The 20,517-nt window shown below is 39.1% G+C and overlaps 1 protein-coding gene across 2 annotated transcripts in view; it reads left to right on the top strand.

Moving 5' to 3' along the window:
- UBAC2 (UBA domain containing 2) overlaps positions 1-20,517 on the top strand; it is a 169,566-nt gene that overhangs the window by 67,360 nt on the left and 81,689 nt on the right. The gene's annotated exons all lie outside the window — the stretch shown is intronic.

Here is a 20,517-nt window from a genome sequence, read left to right as displayed (position 1 = left end):
GCCCCCTGGATGGCGAACCCACAGGCAGTGCAGAACTTGTTACCCAGTGCTGTTTGCTGAGATTCCAGCAGCATCTAGTCTAGTTGGAGATTCACCTTTAAACTCTTACTAATAAGCAATGTTTAGAAGAAGCAGTTTCTTTATATGGTAATTTGCCTGTCCTGGAGGGAAAGGAAAGATGTAGAGGAAGAAATAGGTGAGGGAATGCTATCTCTTGTCACCTTTTGCAGTATGGTTGTTAGCAAATTTAGTGGGGATCTGATTATTAGTACTTTGTGATGGATTGTGATGAGGTGCTTTGGAGTGACTGTTTTCATCTGTTTGGATTGTACACTTGGTGCGGGCCCTGTCAATCAGGAGACTTCTGTATTTCTCTTTCTAAATTTTTCCAGAATTATTTTGATCACCTCCCCTTCTATTTCCTATGTTCTCTCTTCTTGGATATCATATTACCTGGATGTTTAGCCTCCTGAACAGGTCTATTTTTACTGTTTTTTCTCTTATTTATTTTTATTTTTTATTTTTCTCCTCTCTGTATTTTTGGTCTTCTTGCTGGGAGATTTCCTGAGCTTTGTCTTCCAACTCTTCTAATTAATATTTTTAAACAAACTTTTATTGAAGGACATGTACATGGGAAAATGTATATATCATAAGTTCAGAGCTCTTTGAATTTTTACAAAGTGACACCTTTCTAAATACCATCCAGATAAAGAAGTAGATCATTACCTGTGCCCTAAAAGTCCCACTTTTGCTGCCTCATAGTCACTGCTTCTTTCCAAAAGTCTGAGTTTTAACACCCTGGTGTAGTTTTGTCTGTTTTAAACTTTATACACGTAACAGTGTAGACTCTTCTGTGTCTAGCTTCTTTCTTTCATTAATATGTCCAGTTTCATCTGTGTTGCTGCACATAGCTGTAGTTTATTCTTTTTCATTATTGGTGTGGTGTTTTGTTGTATGAATATACTACCATTGATCTGTTCTACTGTTGATGGACATTGAGATTGTTTATAATTTGGGACTATTACAAATACGGTAGCTATGAATATCCTTAAACATGTCTTTTGTTGCATATATGTATACATATCTTTTGGGTACATACCTAGGAGTTCAAAGCTGAATCATAGGATATACATATGTTTAGCTTTAGAAGATATTGCTGGTTTTCTGTGGGTCAGGAATTTAGGAGCAGCTTAGGTGGGTGATTCTGTCCCAGAGTCTCTCATATAGTTTCAGTCAGAATTTCAGCAGGGACCACAGTCATCAGAGTTTTACTAAAATGGAATACCTGCCTCCAAATGGCTCACTCAACATGGCTGTTGGCAGGAAGCCTTGGTTTCTCACCATAAAACTGCTTGAGTATCTTCGTGACATGACAGCTAAATTCCCCCAGGGTGAGTGAGTTCCTTTTAATTAGCAGTCCTTTTAATTTTAGTTGTTCTAGTGGATGTGTAATGATATATTACTGTGGTTTTAGTTTTCATATCCTTGATAATTAATGAGATTGAGTACCTTTATCTCTGTCATGGTATTAAGGATAGTTCTTTCTCCCCTCCCAGGGTTTTCATTTCTCTGCAGTTTCTGTTTGTTCTGAGTTCCTTTTTACCTTCTTGTTTTCTGCTTTTGATGTTAGAGGTTTTTCTTAAATGTCACTGAGCCTTTAGCTATTTACATTTAAAATCCCACTCGTAAAAAAAAAACTGATTGAAGGCTCTGTGCAAGGGGCTGGATTACCATGGGTTTCATTGTAGGGTCCCTTAGTTGGGATGTTTCACTGGTATGCAAATGTTTAAGTATTTTTCCTCCCATGGGTTGGTTAGATTCCCCAGAGCATACTCTACAGTCTACTCCCTGTTAGGGTATAAGCCTGGGAGTCTCAACATTTAGTATATAAACTTTCACTTGAGTGTGTAAATTTTTGTTTTTAGTATTTGCACTCTCAACTGTGCATGTGAGACCCAAGACCCAGACCTCCACTTTTACTATGTCTAGATAATAAACCTCCAGTGATCTGCTTGTGTGGGGAGAAGAAATAAGGGGTGTTTTCTAGTACCAACAACCAATTTTTCAATTTTCTACACACTAGCTGGGTGTTGAACAATTCATTCGATTCTGACACTATCTACCTGCGGTTAGTGTCAGATCCCACAAATCGTAGAGCTCAGTCTCACAAGACTGCCCCCATTTCAGATGTCATTTGCAATCCCAGGCCACCTGTACTTCTGACTGGCTGGCTGTAATTGGGGATTCCCACAACCTTCCCCCACAACACACACAGGTTTGATAATTTGCTGGAACAGTTCATACAAAACTCAGAAAGACACTTTACTTATGTTTATTGGTTTATTATAAAGGAAAAAACTCAGGAACAACCAACGGAAGAGATGCACATAGGGCAGGATGTGCAGGCTGGGAGTACATAGGGAGTCCATGCCTTCTCTGGTCACACCACCCTCCCTGCACCTTGGTGTGGTCAACAACCCAAAAGCTCTCTGACTCTTATTGATTAAGAATTTTTATAGAGTTCAGTCTCCAGCACACATACCCTTTCTTCCACTTCCTGGAGGTTGGTGGGTGGGGCTGGTCATTTTAGGTTGTCATTCTCAAACAATTCTGTTACTCAAAATAAAATAAAGTTTGTAATCATTATGCTATATCGTCTTAGTCCTTGAGCCTATTTCCTGGGTACGTTTTAGTATGTCAGTCAATTTTGTCTCATTCCCACACATACCCAATCCCACCAACCATGTGCATCTCTTCAAAGCTCATTCCTTGTTTCTTTGCAAATTGTATTTTAGGCATCTACATACTGTTCTCTGTAATCTGAGGGTGGGGGTGGTGAAGGGAGCAGGAGGGAGCTTACTTGGTCTCAGGATCTGTCTATGGGAACTTAATGTTCTCATTTGTGCAAATACCCAGTTTACAGCAGAATAAATTTCCTAATAGTCTCACCAGAGGGACCTTTCCTGTTGGTCTTGATGAACAGATTATGTGTTTGATGTAGATCTTGTTTTATCCAAATTTTCCAACTCTGCCTCTTCGTGCAGCACAGGACAAAGCTTTCTAGGTCTGGGCACAGATGACTCAGGAGGCTAAGAAAGAACTACTATGGTGCCACCAAAATTATTTTGTAGACTAATCATTATTTAGACCTATTTAAAAGAATCAGTCAGAGATACTTTATGTAATTCTTAATTTTGTAGCCCTGTGTTCTACTTTCAGTTGGGTAACAGAGTTGGTACTCAGTGGTAGTGGTAATATTTCTCTCAAAATCATGTAGAGATTGGGCTGTCTAGAGACGAGGACCAGTTGGAGAGAGGTGGCACACCTACAGTCATCTGTGGTCATCTTGTATATCAACCACTGGAATAGTTTTAAGGGAAGTGGGTATTGTGGGCACAGTTAGCAGTTTAGTGACAGCTTTCTAAATCACTTGTCCCTCTGGTTTGAACTTGGGCTAAATATTCAACATATAAATAATCATTATAGCTTGAAAGATAATCAGTGTCTTTACTTTAGAAGTGAAATGATATTTCTCAAAATAATGATAGAGCCACCAGGAACTCCAAATTCGAGGTGATCACATTAATGTGTTTAGAATAATAGATGAGTTAAACTAATAGATATTTTAGCTATCTTTGCTCCTTTAATTCCTATTTAAAAAAAAAAAAAACTTTATTAAGTTGGCATGGTTATATCTATTTTACTGGTAAGAAAACTGATTCTTAGAGAGACTAAGAAATCTGCCCAGGAACATGTAACTCAGTTGACAGTGTTGGAATTTTAACCTAGATTACTCTATTCTAAAATCACAGTGCCTCCCAGTCAAGATTAAGCAGTAGAAGTTGACAGGTTTAGATTCATCACATTTATGAGTTTGCAGAGGATTACGTTTCTGAGTATTGATCACAACAAATGTTTAAACTTTCTTTCCTTGATGGGTTACTCAGTATAAAGTCTGTTGTTTTACAGCTAAAGCCTTTGGATTTTGAGCTCTGTTCTCCTCCCTTCCTCTACCCACTTCTCCTTCCTCCCCTCACCCCTCCTTTTCTCCTCGTTTCCCCTTCTCTGACCTCTTTTCTTCTTCCCCCCTTTTCCTCTTATCCCCACACCTCTTTTCCCCTCCCAACAATATCTACTGATTTGGTTAGTCCTACAGAGATATTAGTAAACAAATACTTGAATGTGATTGCACAGAGCAAAGTTGACTAATGCGAAATAACTTTCTAAAAATTTTTATTTAGAAAAATAAAGGTGTAATAATAAATAGCCACCATTCAAGGGTTTCAGGAAAAGCTCAAAGGTCACTTCTTGCAGAAGTTTTCCATGACCACCTCCACCCTCAGACCAGGTCACAGTCTCTTGTGATATGCTTTCTTAGAAGTTTTTTCTTTCTCATAGCACTTATCACCATAGAAAAATTAAATAACATGCAATGAATGTTTTAATATCTGCCACATCCACTAGAATACAAACCTTATGCAAGCAGGAGACCACGTCAGTCTTACTTACTAATGATGCCTTGGTGTCTTAGTCTGTTTGGGCTACTATGACAATATACCATAGATTGGGTGGCTTATAAACAAGACACATTAATTTCTCACAGTTCTGGAAGCTGGGAAGTTCAAGATCAAGGCACTGGCAGATTCGGTGTTTGGGGAACGCCTGCTTCCTGGTTCATAGACAGCTGTCTTCTTCCGTGTCCTCATATGATGGAAGGGGCAAGAGAAGTATCAGGGTCCCTTTTATAAGGGCACTAATCCCATTCATGAAAGCTCCATCCTTGTGACCTTATCACCTCCCAAAGACCTCACCTCCTAATATTGTCATATTGGATGTTACAATTACAACATATAAATTTTAGGGGGGACACAAACATTAAGTTGATAGCACTTGTTTAGCATAGTGGCTCCCACATAGTGGGCACATATGTTGGATGGATAGATGATGGATGGATCGATAGAGTAAAAAAATGAATGAAAAGTCATTGGTCTTGATTCCATCTCATCTTTTGTTTGGACTATTTCAGTAGCCTCCCAACTGTTCTCTCTGTCACCATCTCAACACCATCATCTGCACTGCCCCACTCACCCTAATTTTATGTCCAAAGGAGATCTGGTCTTATTCCTTTATAGTCAGATAAACCTCCTGTGGCTTCCTCCTGCTGTTTTATAAAGTTTAACTCGTTAGTGAGGCATCTCAGACTTGAGTTCCGGCCAACCTTTCCAGCCTTGTTTTCTTTTTATTATTATTATTTATTTATTTATTTTATTGATTATAAATACCCATGGGGTACAAAGCTGACCGTCACCATTTGTGCCCAACATGTGATGGCCAGATCAATACTGTCAGCATGCCCATCACCACAAATTGCAATTATACCCCATGTCCCCCACCCAGTTAATCCCCAACCTCCCTCCCCCTTTCCCCCACCCCACTTTGCAACCCTAGGTATGCTCTCTCCCTGTGCAAGTCCAATGCACCACTGTGGTGTTTTCTTCCTTCCTTCTTTCTCTCTTAGCTCCCACTTGTGACTGAAGACGTATGGTATTTTTCCCTCCATGCTTTGCTTATTTCACTCAACATAAGTTTCTCCAAGCTCATCCATGTTGTTGCAAATGGCAGAATTTCATTCTTTTTTATGATAGAGTAGTATTCCATGGTGTATATATAACACATTTTCCTTATCCAGTTGTTCGTTGATGGACATTTAGGTTGGTTCCATATCTTGGCTATTGTAAACAGAGCTACGATGAACATGGGAGTGCAGGTATCCCTTCGACATGTGATGATTTCCATTCCTTTGGATATATATCCAGAAGTGGGATAGCTGGATCATATGGGAGATCTATCTGTAGTTATTTGAGAAACCTCCATACTGTTTCCCATAGTGGTTGTACTAATTTACAGTCCACCAACAGTGTAGGAGCATTCCCTTCTCTCCACATCCTTGCCAGCATTTGTTATTCTCTGTCTTTTTTGATTGTAGCCAGTCTAACTGGGGTGAGGTTTTAGAGATTAATACCTTAAAAAAGAATGTAACAGAACTCCTTGAAATGAAAGATACACTCAGTGCAATAAAAAACACAACAGAAAGCTTGAGTAGCAGGCTAGAGCAAGCAGAGGAAAGAATTTCAGAACTTGAAGATGGTCTTTTTGAAATAACCCGGGCAGACAAAAAAAAAGGAAAAAGGAATTAAAAATAATGAAGAAAATCTAAGAGAGCTAGCAGACAATCTCAAGCACTCTAACATCCAAATCGTGGGTATTCAGGAGGGGAACGAGAAAGGAAAAGGCATTGAAGACCTATTCAAGGAAATAATAACAGAAAACTTCCCAGGTGCAGGGAGAGATGCAGACCTTCAGATCCGAAGCCCAAAGGTCCCCACACAGATTCATTCCAAAAAGATCCTCCCCGAGACACATTATAGTCAAATTTGTAAAACTCAAAGACAATGCCAAAAGCAGCAAGAGAAAAGCACCAAGTTGACTATAAGGGAACCCCCATCAGACTAACAGTAGACTTCTCAACTGAAACCCTACAGACAGAAGAAAGTAGAATGACGTATTCAAAATCCTAAAAGAAAAAACTTGTCAGCCTGGAATTCTATACCCAGCAAGGCTCTCCTTCAGAAATGAGGGAGAAATAGTGTATTTCCCAGGCAAACAAAAATTGTGGGAGTCCCAGCCTCGTTTTCTGTCATTCCTCCCTTGTACTCTTCACACTAGCTAAATTGCACTGCTCACCACCTCCTGTCACTCCTGTGTCATTTGAAATATCTCTGGATTCATTTATGCTGAGTCCTGGTTACAATATCCTTTCTTCCCTTTGCTTGGCAAACTTCTGCTAAACAAGCAAGGATAGCTTCAAGGCTCCCGTTGGATATCTCTGCTTCGTGAAACCCTATCCTGGCCAGAATTAACTACTTCCTTTGTGCTCACAGAAGACTTTGTGCTTGCAAGTTACATAGAATATTTATTACTTGGGATTGTAATTATTTACCTAATTGGCCACTCTGTCGACTTAATGCTTTTGAAAGGGCAGGATCTTACTCTTTTATAGCTCCCTCGGCATGGAGTAGTGAAAAGAGTGTTTTTTTAGAAACAGAGATCTGACTGACTAAAATTTTGGTCTGCCACATGCTAGTTGCTTCAGTTATTCTTTTGTACTAATCACAAGTAACGGTTTTTCTTCCCTCCCTCCCCCGCTTTCTTTCTTTTTCTTTGCTGCCTTGAATCTGTTATTCATGAGAAAAATACAAAAACTGAATTTCAAATTTGGGTTCAGTGGTATTTTTAAAGGATTGAAGTGTGGATTTATAAAATCATTTTTAAGATCTTACCTAGAGAGAAACATAAAACCCGTTCATTCTTATATTTTGAGAATATCTCCTTTCTCAACCAAAAAGTTCTCAAACTTTTGAATCAGTTCAGCGTTTGGATATCTGATACTTGGCACCATGTCATACATTAGCTGTCAGCGAGCACACATCGTGTCTGTCCTGGGCACTCCACATGTATGCCCACTGATATGCCATTTTCCATCCTCAGAATAACCCTGGAGGGTGGGAATTCTCATCTTTGAGGAAACAGGCTCAGAAACCTGCAGCACCATTTTCTGTAAACTGGTAAAAATCATGATGTTAGATATGTAATGAGAGGAAGCAGCTTTTTTTATTTTTATTTTTGCCTCACTTATGCATTTGACACTGACATTGTCTGAGGAATGATTAGGAAATGAGATTGCTCATAAGTTTGGTCAAGATATTAGTAGTGCTTGATGCCATGTGCCTTCTCAATCATAATGGCATGCACAGTTACTTACCTTTTGAGATTGTTGGTTAATTGTGAAAGGAGACTCAGGCTTTTAACACTGCAGGGATTTCAGAAGTGACAAGTCTCAGTGGCCAGAGCATCTTTGCAGGGGACAGATATAATGTATCCTTTTTAAAAGGGTCTGCAAGCTGTCATAGAAGGCTGTGTAAAGTCATACAATCAATGATTTCATATTTGAATGTGAAATGCAGTGGCATAGTTGACATAAACTACAGTTTTCTCAGCATTGACACTTTTGACCTTTTAGCCATATAATTCTTTGTTGTCAAGGTCTGTCCTGTGCACTGCAGGATGTTTAACAGCATCGTGGTATCTGCCCAGTAGATGCTGGTAGCAAAAGCCCCTTCCACCAGTCATGACAACTAAAGATGTCTCCAGATATTGCCAAATGACACTGGGTGGGTGGGAGTTGGGGTAAAATCACCCCGATGGAGCATCATAATGTGCAGTGCTAGGGGGTAAATAGAACTGTAAAGAGCCCACACCCTTGAGGAGCTCATGACCTATAAAGCTTTTTGAGATCTTTTGACTAGGTAGAATATTTCTAGTAGTTGACTGAAATAACTTTAGTTGAGGCTATTAGTGAAAATTTGTTTCAAAAAAGTTTAACATCTGTTTTCATTTCTGCTTTTTTAAGTCACTTGGTTCCTCAATTCCTTTATTTTAGCTGTCTTCCTCTTAGGACTTAAAATACTTGAGTATGTCAGAATTTCCAGTCTAATAGGAAATATGCTTTGTTCAAACAGAAATAAAAATATTAATGATTGTTAGGATGATGGGAAGTATGGTCCTGGTTAAGTCAGACTCAGGTGACTGCAAAGTAGATCATTCAGTAGTGAAGGGAACTAGACATCTAGTCACATTCAAGATTCACTTCCTGTTCTTGTTTATCATTGGAAAGTTGCACCTTGTGAAAGATTTTAGATTCAGATCATTGTATTATTCTAAGAAAAAAATTTCTAAATGCTAACCACGTCTTGGTAACCTCAGCAAAATATACAGCACAAAAAAATAATCTTGTACCTATCTTAGGGTTGAATTTTTTTGCATATGTTATACGTTGAGTTCTGAAATATCTAATGCACTTTATCATCTGTGGTCTAAAGAAGAAAGGCTTTGTTGGTTACAGCAGCACAGGCATGCCTGTTTTGGCTGGATTGTTAGTTGAAGTAATAGAATGAACACTGGCTGATTGGGTCTTGGATGCAACAAAGCTAGAATGAGTACTCAAAATTCTCTTCTCCCCTGAAATGATATAATATTACTTTTTTACTTAATGTTCCATATTGGCTTACAGCACGTGAGATTCAGAGGGCAACTTAGTCTCTGTTTTTGCAGCTGTCATCCCAGTGCCTAGAATAGTGCCTGGCTCATAGAGGCATGTAATAAATATTTGTTGTGTAAAGAAATGACTAGACCAAAAATATGTTTGTTAATACCAGTGGCAACATAGAGGAAAAATACAGGGTAACATTATGAAATGTTAACATTGTACATTCCATTTGGAGATTTTTTTTTGATTGCAGAATTTACTGTCCTCTTAAGAAATCTTAATAAATATATATAGAAGAATTATTTTATACCATAAATCATTGTTTTACCTGTGTTCCTGATTTAAATGAATACTCACAACAGTCTCGCAAGAGAAGATATTGATACTGCTGTGTTCTACATGAGAAAGCTAAGGCTCTGAGGGTTGAGTCACTGGGTGGTGGCTATTTAAGTGGCGAGCCTAGGTAGAAATTTATGCCCATCTGACTTTTAGCTCGGTTATTTTCCTCTGTGCAACATGCATTAATGCCAGTTGCTTTTTTTTTTTTTAGGTAAAAAATCTAGTTAATGGTCATCTTCAATATTCTAGAAAGCAATTTGTGTATAAACTCATCAAACTGAGACTTCCTGTATATATTTTCAACTGCAGTGATGTGATTATAAAAGTAAATGTTACTGTCCGAACACAACTTTTATGATTGTATTTCAATTTTGCTGCTAAAATGCAAAGTACAAAATAAACACATACTTGCAAAACATTTTTCAGATTGGGAAGGAAATGCCCCTCAGAATGGGATCTGAAGAAGCATTAACTACGTGACACTCCAATTATTTAGCTAATTTACTTTTAATTTAGTAGACAGAAGAAACTGTGCTGTTTATCTTTGGTAGCTCCCAAATGCTGCCACATATGTTTTCAAAACTTTTTAAAAATTTTAACATAGTTCAGGCTTATAGAAAAGTTGCAAAAATAGGGCAAAGGACTTATTTATACCCCAAAACCAGATGACCCAGTTATGGACGTTTTCTACATTTACTTTAATGTTTTCTCTGTATATACACATGATATTTCTCTGAATCGTTTGAGAGCGAGTTGTAGATATAATGTCCCTTTACTCCTAAATACATCTGTATGTATTGCTTTATTCATATTTGCAATTGTCAAAAAAATGTCCTTTATAGCAAAAAGGAAAAAAAATCCTTGTTCATTATCCAATCCAGTTTTATATCTTGCACTTAGTTGCCATGTCTTTTTAATCTGGAATGTTCCTCAGTCTGTCTTCAGTGATCCTGACATTTTTGAAGAGGATGAGCTAGTTACCTTATAGAAAATGGTACTTATTTTAATGCTGTGGTAAAATTAAAAATTTTGAAGTTGAAGCTGTAGATAAAAACAATTTGTACTTTTCATATTTCTCTTGTATAACATTTTAAAGCTTTTTATTATGAAAATTTTTCACACAAGTAGAGAGAATACTAAAACAAACCCTATTACCCAGATTCAGTTAACATTATTGCCATCCTTCTGTTCCCTGGCATTTTTATTATTATTATTATTTTAATTAATTTTTTTTTTTACATTCTAAGATGTTGCAGAGCAGTTGGGGTGGAGGGGGAGGGGGATAGGGTGGGAGGACAAGGAAGGGGGAGTGAGGGTGTGGTCAAGGCCCATGGTACCCCCTCATTCTGGCAGAGGAGCCCAGGGGGCTTCTGGTGGCGTCTCAGTTGTGGCTGGGCTAGATGTGGAGATCAGGGGGACATGGATGAGGCGGAGGCTCTCAGCCGCCTCCCACCCCAGTTCAGGAGCCTGGGGCACTTCTGATGGTGGCCTGGTGGTCATCACTGGGCTGGGTGGGGAAGTCAGGGGGTGTGGCTGAGGTCCTCGACTCCCACCGCCCTGGCAGACTGACACACTTCCAGTGGCAGCCTGGTGGTCATGGCTGGGCTGGATGTGGACATCGGAGGGATGTGGCTGAAACCCTTGGCCCCCCACCACTCTGGTTCGGGAGCCCAAGGGGCTTCCAGCAGGGGCTCAGTCACTGGGCTGGATGTGGATGTGGCTATGGAGTGGGGCTGAGGCACTTGGCCCTCTCCACACACCAGCTTGGGAGCTCAGGGGTCTTCTGGTCCTTTTAGGTTTTATAGGTGTTCTTTGGTGGTGTTAAACCTTTACTGGTTAATATCAAAATTTTTTTTCTGATCTGTGGGGTTTTTGTTTTTTCTTTCAGCTCTGTGTTGGATTATTAACTACCCCACCACTTAAACTCTGCACTGGAACTAATTTGTTGTCCTTTTCTTCTAAAATGGGGGAACTTCCTGTGGGGACCAGCACTTGAGCCCTGTGGTTGAGCTAAATTGCTGCTATGCTGCTGATTCCCTGGGAAAGGCTTTTTGTGCAGTTCAGGTTTTAATGGTTGACTTTATAGGTACTTCTGGGTCTTGTGAGATTTTGTACACCTGGGTTATGTGGAAAGTCTGGTTTGGGCCCGAGTCTTTTCAGCAAACTGCACCTCCTGCAGTTCTAGCTTCCTAACCAGTCTCCACTGAGTGATCATGTGCTGATAGGAAGGCAGATCAGCTGTCCATGCTGTACCCCCATGTTCCCGCGGTGGACCCATCTCCCCCACTGCCCGCTCTCCAAACTTCCCATGGGACAGGCCATGTGCCTTGCAATGACTCACCGACCTCTGAGTGGCTCCTTTTTTTCAGTTGTCTGTGGCTCCTCACACCTGTGTGAGTCCATGGGAACCCTGTTAGTGGTCCTGCTGGCCTGGGGGCCACTAAGGCCCTCTTCTCCCCTGCAGCCTCCAAGCAGCTTCATAGGACAGGTACAGCAGCGGCTTTTGCCAGCTTTTGCTCTGTGTGCTCACCAGGGCCAGATGTGAAGTGGCTGGGGCTTGAAACGGTCAGAGTGGTCCTTTCTTCCTCTCATCACAACTTTTCCCACCTTCATGAATTCCATAGGTCTCTCCTCCTCTTCCCCTGAGCTCTAGCGGCCCCAGGTTGGCAGTCGTTGTTTTTTAATAGTTGTAAATGTATTGATTGTGGGGGAGGGTGAAGCTGGGGGCCGTCCTCCACCATCTTGATCGGAAGTCTGGCATTTTTAGTTAAAGTATTTTGAAGTAATTTCTAGACATCATAATATTTTATTCCATATTTCGGTAAGCTCTAAAAAGATAGCTAATAATATTACCTTACCTAGCAAAATTATTTATAATTCTTTAACATTATATACTACCAAAACTATTATATTCAAATTTCTCCTATTACTTTGGAAATGCTCTTTTATATCCATTTTGCTTTGCATTTGATTGTGGTGTCTCTTAAGCAGCAGCAGCAGCAGCTTCTTCTTTGTCTTTTTATTGAACATTCCTTCCTGCCTTTGATAGGGTATTGTAGTACTGTGATAGAATGGAATGATGGATGCAGTAAATTGGCTTGCTCATTATCTGTTCCAGTCCTCCTAGAGTACTTCCCCATAAAGCAGAGGTCAGAAGACTGAGTTCTCTGTTTCTTAAACTCCCTTGAATCTGGAGTTCTAGATATGGTTTAGGCTCCACTACTCAGATGAACTTGTGTGGCCGTTGAATTCATTGTGTGCCAAGCCAGTAGTATATGAGATATCCATTTTGCTGGTAGAGTTCTACAGAACAAACAGGGCTCTGGAGATCATGACAGTTAAGACAACTTCCTGATCCCTAGACTCTGCTGAAATGGTTTGACCCTGGAGTTCACCACTGATGTAATGACTTCATGATTGCCCACCCTCCTCAATGTGGCAGAGGAAGCATTTCCCCTAGCAGACCTCCCCTTACGTGTTGTACCAGGAGTCTATTCCTGGAGGCACAGCCTCGGTCTGTCCTATAGCCCTTTCAACAATTTTGTGAGCACCTAATTCTGTATACTAAATATTTTTCTGCCCTAAATAGCTTGGGAGGTGTCTGTTATCTATAACTGATCCTTGGCTGACAGAACTGGTAATCAAGAAGATATAACTTTTTAATATTTGACTTCCAAGGTATATATACAGAACAATATATCTGGATCTGACACGTTTAGATTTGAATTGGGGCATGGTTTTTCGCTGTAGTCCTTTGTGTTAGGTGATCAAGTTCCTCAAGGAGCATATGTGTATGCGTGTGTGTGTGTTTATGAAACCTTGCTGATCTTTTCATGTGGATTTCTGTTATAACTTGTTCTTTGCTGGTGACTTTGCCACCAATAACCATCTCTTATTAGGATTCTGGAAGATCTGTTGAGATTCCCCTCATATGTGATCTTAGAATATGGCCTCTGTGTGTCTCATTCTCATATGATTTGGGTTGCCACAGTTAACTGATTAGCCACAGAGACTAGTCGTTGTGCAATATCTGCTGCCGTCTCTCTCAATTCTTTCTCATTCTGACCCTGAATTCTGCTCTCACCCCCTGATGTAACAAGAGTATGGGAATGTGTTAGAGACTATACTTACCATTTAAAAAAATGAATTACAGAAAATTTCAAATATACACCGATGGAGAGAGCATGCTATAATGACTGCCATGTACCCATCACTTTATAATCATTTTGTTAAACACACAAACTTCAAATAATTCGATAACTGGATCCCTAACAGGGCACATTTTTTCCATTTTTCATTTAGCCATTTGCTTCCTAAATTCTGTGTGGCCAGGACCCACAGTATCTTTCAACCCTGACCGTGCCTCACATATACCAGTCTCTCTCTGCATCTCTGCAGAGACCTGAGTGCATGGACGCAGGCACAATCAGACACCATGCTTCAGGTAGAGCCCTGAGATTGTTGGGACTGTAAACAAGGACTGCTTAGATTTCTTGTCCCATGGGTGTCAGATCTGTGGGTCTGTTTTGATGATGTCTTTCTCTTCACTGCTATTCTTTAAGTAAAATCAATAACATTCAACTTCATGACCTTTTCCTTGCCCTTGCTCTTTTAGTGGGGGAAAAAAGAGGCAATAATACATGAAATGGCACTTGCAGATACTTTCATTACTCTCAAATTATAACGCATGATAATATAGTTTGCATTTATCTTTTTAAACCCTAATACAGGTGGTAACCTATATATTTTCACTATGTAGCAAAAAAAAAAAAGAAAAAGGGCAGATGTTTCACTAAAGGACTTAAGGGTAAAATTTTGGAACTTCTGCCCCCAAGCAATAAGAATGCATCAGAATGTTACTTTTTTTAGAGTAGTATTCATACCATTTGTAGCCTCTGTGTAGTTTCATTCTGACACACTTTTTTCTTCTCAAAACTTGCATGGGAAAAGTCATTCTTACAAGATACAAAAACCAGAAATACATGTTCTCACACTCTGAGAAAAGCTATAAAGGCCAATGAAAAAGGCTTTGAGTTCTTATTTTGGATCATTTGTGGTAGGTCCTGAGTGGGACAGAAAGATATGTGGCTCCTGCCCACGAGTGGCCTGCATTTAGGTGAGGACACAAGACATCTAAAATGCATTATTACCAACGAGAAGCAAACAGTTTAAGTGTGCAAATAAAGAGAAAGAGGAGGTCTTCAAAATTTTTGAGGAACAGAAACCATTGACAGAAAAGCTAAGTCGTGTATTGTATTTCCCGTGTGTGTTGCTCTCTTACAGGTTCTTCTTTCTAACAACTACAGTGTTGCAGAGATTTCTGTAAGTCTGAACATGCTTCATCAGAGATAAATAACTATAAGTAGTCACGTGTTGCTTTTTCACTTGCAGAAGTGGAAGAGCTAGTGGTACTCCTCTTACATTCTCAGCAGAAATCTTTCTTTTTGGAAAAGAAATCCTGACTGATTTAAATGTCATTCTAGTTTCTGATTTAATATATTTTCTATGAGTAATAAGGGGGAACTTCAAAAAGCTTGTAGAAAAATAGAATTAAAAGATACTAATGTTTCCATGAACTTTTTGAAATACCCTTGTATTTTAGTACCAAGCATGTATTAGTTATATATTGCTGCCTAACAAATGACATGCAATAATATAAACCTCTTACCCACCAGACTAATAATGCAAACCATTTGGTATCCTCAGCTAACATTTGGTCACCTGTAGTAAACATACATTTTTTGAGCTTAGTCTGTGTTCAAAATGCTGTATTCAGAGCTATTCAGAATAGAAAGAAGTAAAAATCAGTGTCTCTGCCCCATGGAATTTATGTTTCAGTTGAGGGATACAAGAATAATGCTCATGAACTGATAGACCACAGGCTGTATGATGGCTGGCAAAGAGCTTACATATTATCTTACACTTACTTCACTGAAGTCTAGAAAGGCTCAAAGACTGGACCAAGTGGGATGGAGCTGGTTAGCAATCAAACTAGAATCCATCAGTCCACAGTCTCCAGAACAGTGTGGTTTTGTTTTGTTTTGTCTTGTTTTTTCCTTTGCTGTAAGATAATATACATTTAAGTGAAAACTATATGGCATAGACTGTAAAAGCCAAATAAGTTGAGGAAGGGAGGATAGGTGGCTTTGAGTAGTCAAAGAAGACTTGAAGGAGGACGTACCATCTTAGATGTAAGTATAAACAATTAATGGAAGAATCAGAATAATCCAACCAGTGAGAACCAAGTCTTTGTTCTGTTTATGGAACAGAGACAAAACCAACCAGTCTAACTCGAAAGGTACGTATTGGGCAATGGAAGGAAATTAGGTTGGAGGGACTTGAAAGTGTGGGAGAGGAACTAGGATTTGATGTGGTATATCATGGGGAACTGTTCTCAGTCCTTCAGCATGAAATGACACAATGAAAGTGAGATTAAAGAAGATTATGTTTGTTCACGAGGAGAAGTGGATAGTGTCTACATTGTTTTCTTTTCTTACACTCTGTGTATTGTCTTTTCATTCCAAGTTGGTTGAACACTGTAGTAATCAGAATAGGCCAGTTTATGTTGCAGCCACAAATTAACCCTGAAATTGCAGGGGCTTAATATTGTGTGTTTGTTTGTTTGTACTACTTGTTGATCACAGGTGGGTGGGAGTTCTGTACCTCCTCATACAGGGACCCAGGCTGACAGAGATCCCACTGTGTAGAACATTGCTGGCCACTGTGGCAGGAGAGAAGAGCTGTATGGAATGTCCCTCAGTGCTCTCTAACGCTTTAGCCTGGAAGTGACAGATGTCACTTTTTCCTTTCCTCCAACTCATTGGCCAGAAGTAGTCACAAACACCACTATCACCCCCGCCACCCCCTGGGAACTCAAGGGTATTTGGTGAGCAGTAAGTGTCTCTTTGAAGGCTCTCTGAGAGACATACAATTCTACTTGTTTAGGAGAGAAAACCCAGTGATTAAGAATGTAGACCTGGAGCCAGGCTGCCAGAGTCTAGAGCCTGGCTTCCCCAGTTATTAGCAGTGTGACCTTGGGCAAGTTATTCAGCTTCTCTGGAGAATAGTTTTGTCATCCGTAAAACAGTGGTCGTAAACAGGATGAGTCTCACAGAAGTATTGTGAAGCTTGAATGAGCTTATACATGTGAAATCCTTAGAGCACTATACTGTGTAATTGTTAGCAAACATTTATTATTGCTGTTATTATGAATTTAATCTGCTGGCTCCCAGGATAGCTCCCATTTAGTATATCCTAAATAAAGGCTAAAGTTTCTGATTCTAGTTGAGGGGCCCAGAGGGAAGGAGGTTGTAGCACATCAGCTGTACAGGGGCCATCGCCTGGACTAGGATGATGACGCTGCGCAAAGAAAAGATGAGCAAGAAAGAGCGCAAGAGGAGAAAACCCAAGCAGGGACTGTTCTCCAACTAAATCTCTTTGGTGAGAGAAAGAAGATCAGGTGTGAGTGACTGAGAGAATGCAGGCGGAGTTTGCCGAGAAACTGGGGGTCATGAGGAGAAGCTGAAGTTCAGATGTGGTGGTGGGGAGATATCTAATGCACAGGAGGCCACAGGAAAGGGAGGAATGGAGCCCAGGCAAGAGGACAAAACTGGAGCTGGCTCTTAATGAACATGTTTCAGTAAGTGGTGGCATTTGAGTGCTCCGAGTCAGGCTGCAGGCACTGGGCTCAAATGGTTTGGCTTCAAATTCCGGCCCCACTAGGCCACATGGCTTTGGTGCTCTAGTTTCCTTATCGGCAGCATGGGAGTAATAATCTCTTAAGGTAATTAAGTGAGGTAATGCCTGTACAGTGTTGGGAAAGGTGACGTGTCGTAAACAGTCAGTAATGCTCGTTCTTAGCTTGTTAAGGTTTTAATTGAGTAGAAATGTGGGGGTTATCTTCTAAGGATTCAGTCTTTCAGACTTTAAATGTGAAACTTCATTGGCTGTGGTTCGGGTGAGTACTGTGTAGTCCTCACTAGTTAAAAGAATGGGCCTTGTTGTCCCATATCACTTCTAATCCACATGCTTTCTATTTTTTCATTCTTCACTTGAATCGTCAGTGAGAAAATGTTTTTAACTTTGCAGAGAGAACAAATTATATTGGGCTAAAAAGTGTCCAAAATAGACCAGTTTAAGGGCTAATTTAAGATCAGTGCTTCCCCCTTTTAAATTGCATACTACATTCTACTCATTGGTAGGAGTCACTGCTCTTGCCTCTTGAAATATGAAATTGTTTCCAAGCAGAACATATTCCTGTAACTAGTTTTAAATGAACTTGTTGGTTAATTAGCTCTGTCTTTTAATACGTCTAGCTTAAATTGCTGGATCTTCAATGACACACGCTCTGCATTTGTGTAACTACCTTCAGTTACACATGCACTCTAGCATATATAATTATTTATGGTATTTCTTTTTGTTCTGTTGACAATTTAAGAACTTCACAAATATTCAGTAGGGCTTTAGACTATTGTTTGTAGTAGTACAAAACGTGTTATTCAATTAAATGGATATTTAAAAACCTTATATGTGCCAGGCCAGGCTCTATGCCAGTCCTCATTCTCATGGAACTCACAGCTTAGCCAAATTTATAATCTACCTATTGTTGGGTTATTTGTCATATTTAAGGATTATATAGAGTGCTGGCATAAAATGAGACAATCATGCCTTCATTTTTCCAGGGTCCACATGATTCAGTTCTGCTTTCTTTATGGCTAGGATATGGAGTTAGGGTTACATTGCTGGTCCTATCTCTAAGTTACCAGCTGCCTTTAAAGTGTGGGCAATACTATCTGCTCATCCTGTGCACATGATTGTGAAAAGGAAGACATTACATAATGTATAGACTACTTTGTAAATTTTTGAGCTCTTCAGATATACCTGATGCCATTTTTAACATCTAACATTTACTATTCTATACCATCTATAATATTCCATACTATGACTGAATAGTCTATTTACACAGATTTGAACTAAATAGCTTTGAGATTTTAAAAAATAATTAAATGATTCTCTTGTAAATAAAAATAAAATTATGAAAGAGGTAAATGTGGTTAGCCACCATAATAACTATCTCTTTTTCCAGATTAGTTTTTCTAGCTCGCTGTTATTATTTAAAATTATTAACACATCACCTGATTCATGTAGAAAATACTTACAAGGTTGTGCTTTTCAAACAGTGTGTTATATATAAGGTCACCTCTTTTGTTCTGTAGCAGAATACAAAAATTATCCAACATTGTTCCTATTCACCAAGTTTATGCACAGGTAAAGGGAACACACTAGAAATGGAAGTAAAGCTAACTAATAATACAAGACAGTGGGAGGATGCCCCAAAGCCGTGTGTGAACAATGGCTTGATGAATGGAATGGGCAGTAAAGGCCTTGGAAGGAGAGAGAAAAGCTGAGTTTGACTGGAGAACTGACTTTAAAAAAAAGATTAGTTGGAGATGGGTTTTGAGTTTACTGTTTTGGCAGTATGTCTACTGATGACTGGATACAATAATCTATATAGATTTGTGGTATAGTGGAGGGAGAAGGTGGAAAACAAAACAAATAAAAGAGTATGCTATTCCTTTGTAAAATGCCATAGGTATTTACTTTCTTTTTTGAAGAGTCCTAAGAATTGACCCCATTAATGCTCTGTCATCTGCTGTGGGTCAGCATGTTGGCTCATACATACAGTAGTCTCTATGCTCCAATGTAGTCATATAGCCTATGCTGCAATGTAGTCATAGAACTAGGGTACTATAGTTAGGCTCTGAAATTAAGAAAACTTTGTTTCTGGTTTTCCTTTAGTAGCCCTCATAGAGATTTCTATTTAGAGGTCCAACTCAAATGACTACCCAAGAGCTACCTTACATAAAATGTAGTGTTTTGCCCTTTCTTCTCCTTCACTTGCAAAAGTTTATAGATGGAGTGGAAGAAAGGCACTAAGATTCTGACTTCCATCGATGTGGTTTCACCTGTCTCCAGGTGAAAAGGTGTTACATAGACTAGTGCCTATTTTTGTCAGTGGCTTTAAGATCTGGTGACCCTTTATAAAATTAATTTAATGCAGATCTGAAAGTACTCAGTAAATGGTGTTGAATCAACCATTAAGATTAATTTTCTTATGGAGTAAAAGTTAAAAATGAGTAAGATAAGAATTTAAAAGAAAATATTTCCAGAGAATAAAGCCCAATAAAAATTTAAAGTATGACTCATGACATAACATTTCATTTCTTTATCTTCCATTATCAAAATGATATAATTGCCAACAGAGATACTATATTGGGGTAATTTGGGGGGTTGGATAAAGCAAATTTGAGCTGACAGACAGGTTGACTATACTTGCAAAGGTCATGCTGCTTATACTAAGGTATTCATTTGAACAAGTGTATAATGTAAAGAATTGTGGGAATGCTTAAGTTTACAATTTCTTATTTAGGCAGGCAGCAACTATTTTCCCCGCTATTCATCTCCCATGCCACTTTCTGGTAACTCATACTATTGAAATACAGATACAAGGTACTACCAACCGAGAATAAAAAATAAATTCCCTAGAGACGCAAGGAGAACCAAGCATACAATACACATATTTTTTGTTTCCCAGAAAAAGTAAGTGAATCCTCCTCCCAAAGGGTACGTCCAAATGAAGTCATTGTCATGTGTATTCCTGAGCAGTGCCCCTTAAATACTCTGTGGCTGTTTGGGGAAAAGCTCAATGCTTTGATTGCCTGTCACCAACATTTATAACATGCTATTCAAATCTGTCACTAATTATATTCCCCCTGTAACTTATGCTGATAGTTGACAGTAAGCATTGAGGGACATATTCCTAACTTCATAGCATCCTGCTCTTTATTCCAAAAGTGTTCTTTGAAAAACAGTTATGACTCAGAACAAAAAAATGTTATTGAGGAGATAAAATCTAAAATTGAAAGAAACAAGGATTTAAGAAGTATGTTACCTCCCAAAATATGTTACAATATTAACATTTTTACACTGGCAATATACAATATAATCAGTCTTTTTTCTTTTGCCAAATTATTGGCAGGAAATATTAGCAGTTGAATTTTTTATTAACATAA

This window comes from Cynocephalus volans, chromosome 7 (assembly GCF_027409185.1).
Source record: "Cynocephalus volans isolate mCynVol1 chromosome 7, mCynVol1.pri, whole genome shotgun sequence".
In the NCBI taxonomy this organism is placed as follows: domain Eukaryota; kingdom Metazoa; phylum Chordata; class Mammalia; order Dermoptera; family Cynocephalidae; genus Cynocephalus; species Cynocephalus volans.
The sequence above is the reverse complement of the archived record's forward strand: the minus strand, read 5'-3'. Positions and strand labels throughout refer to the sequence as shown.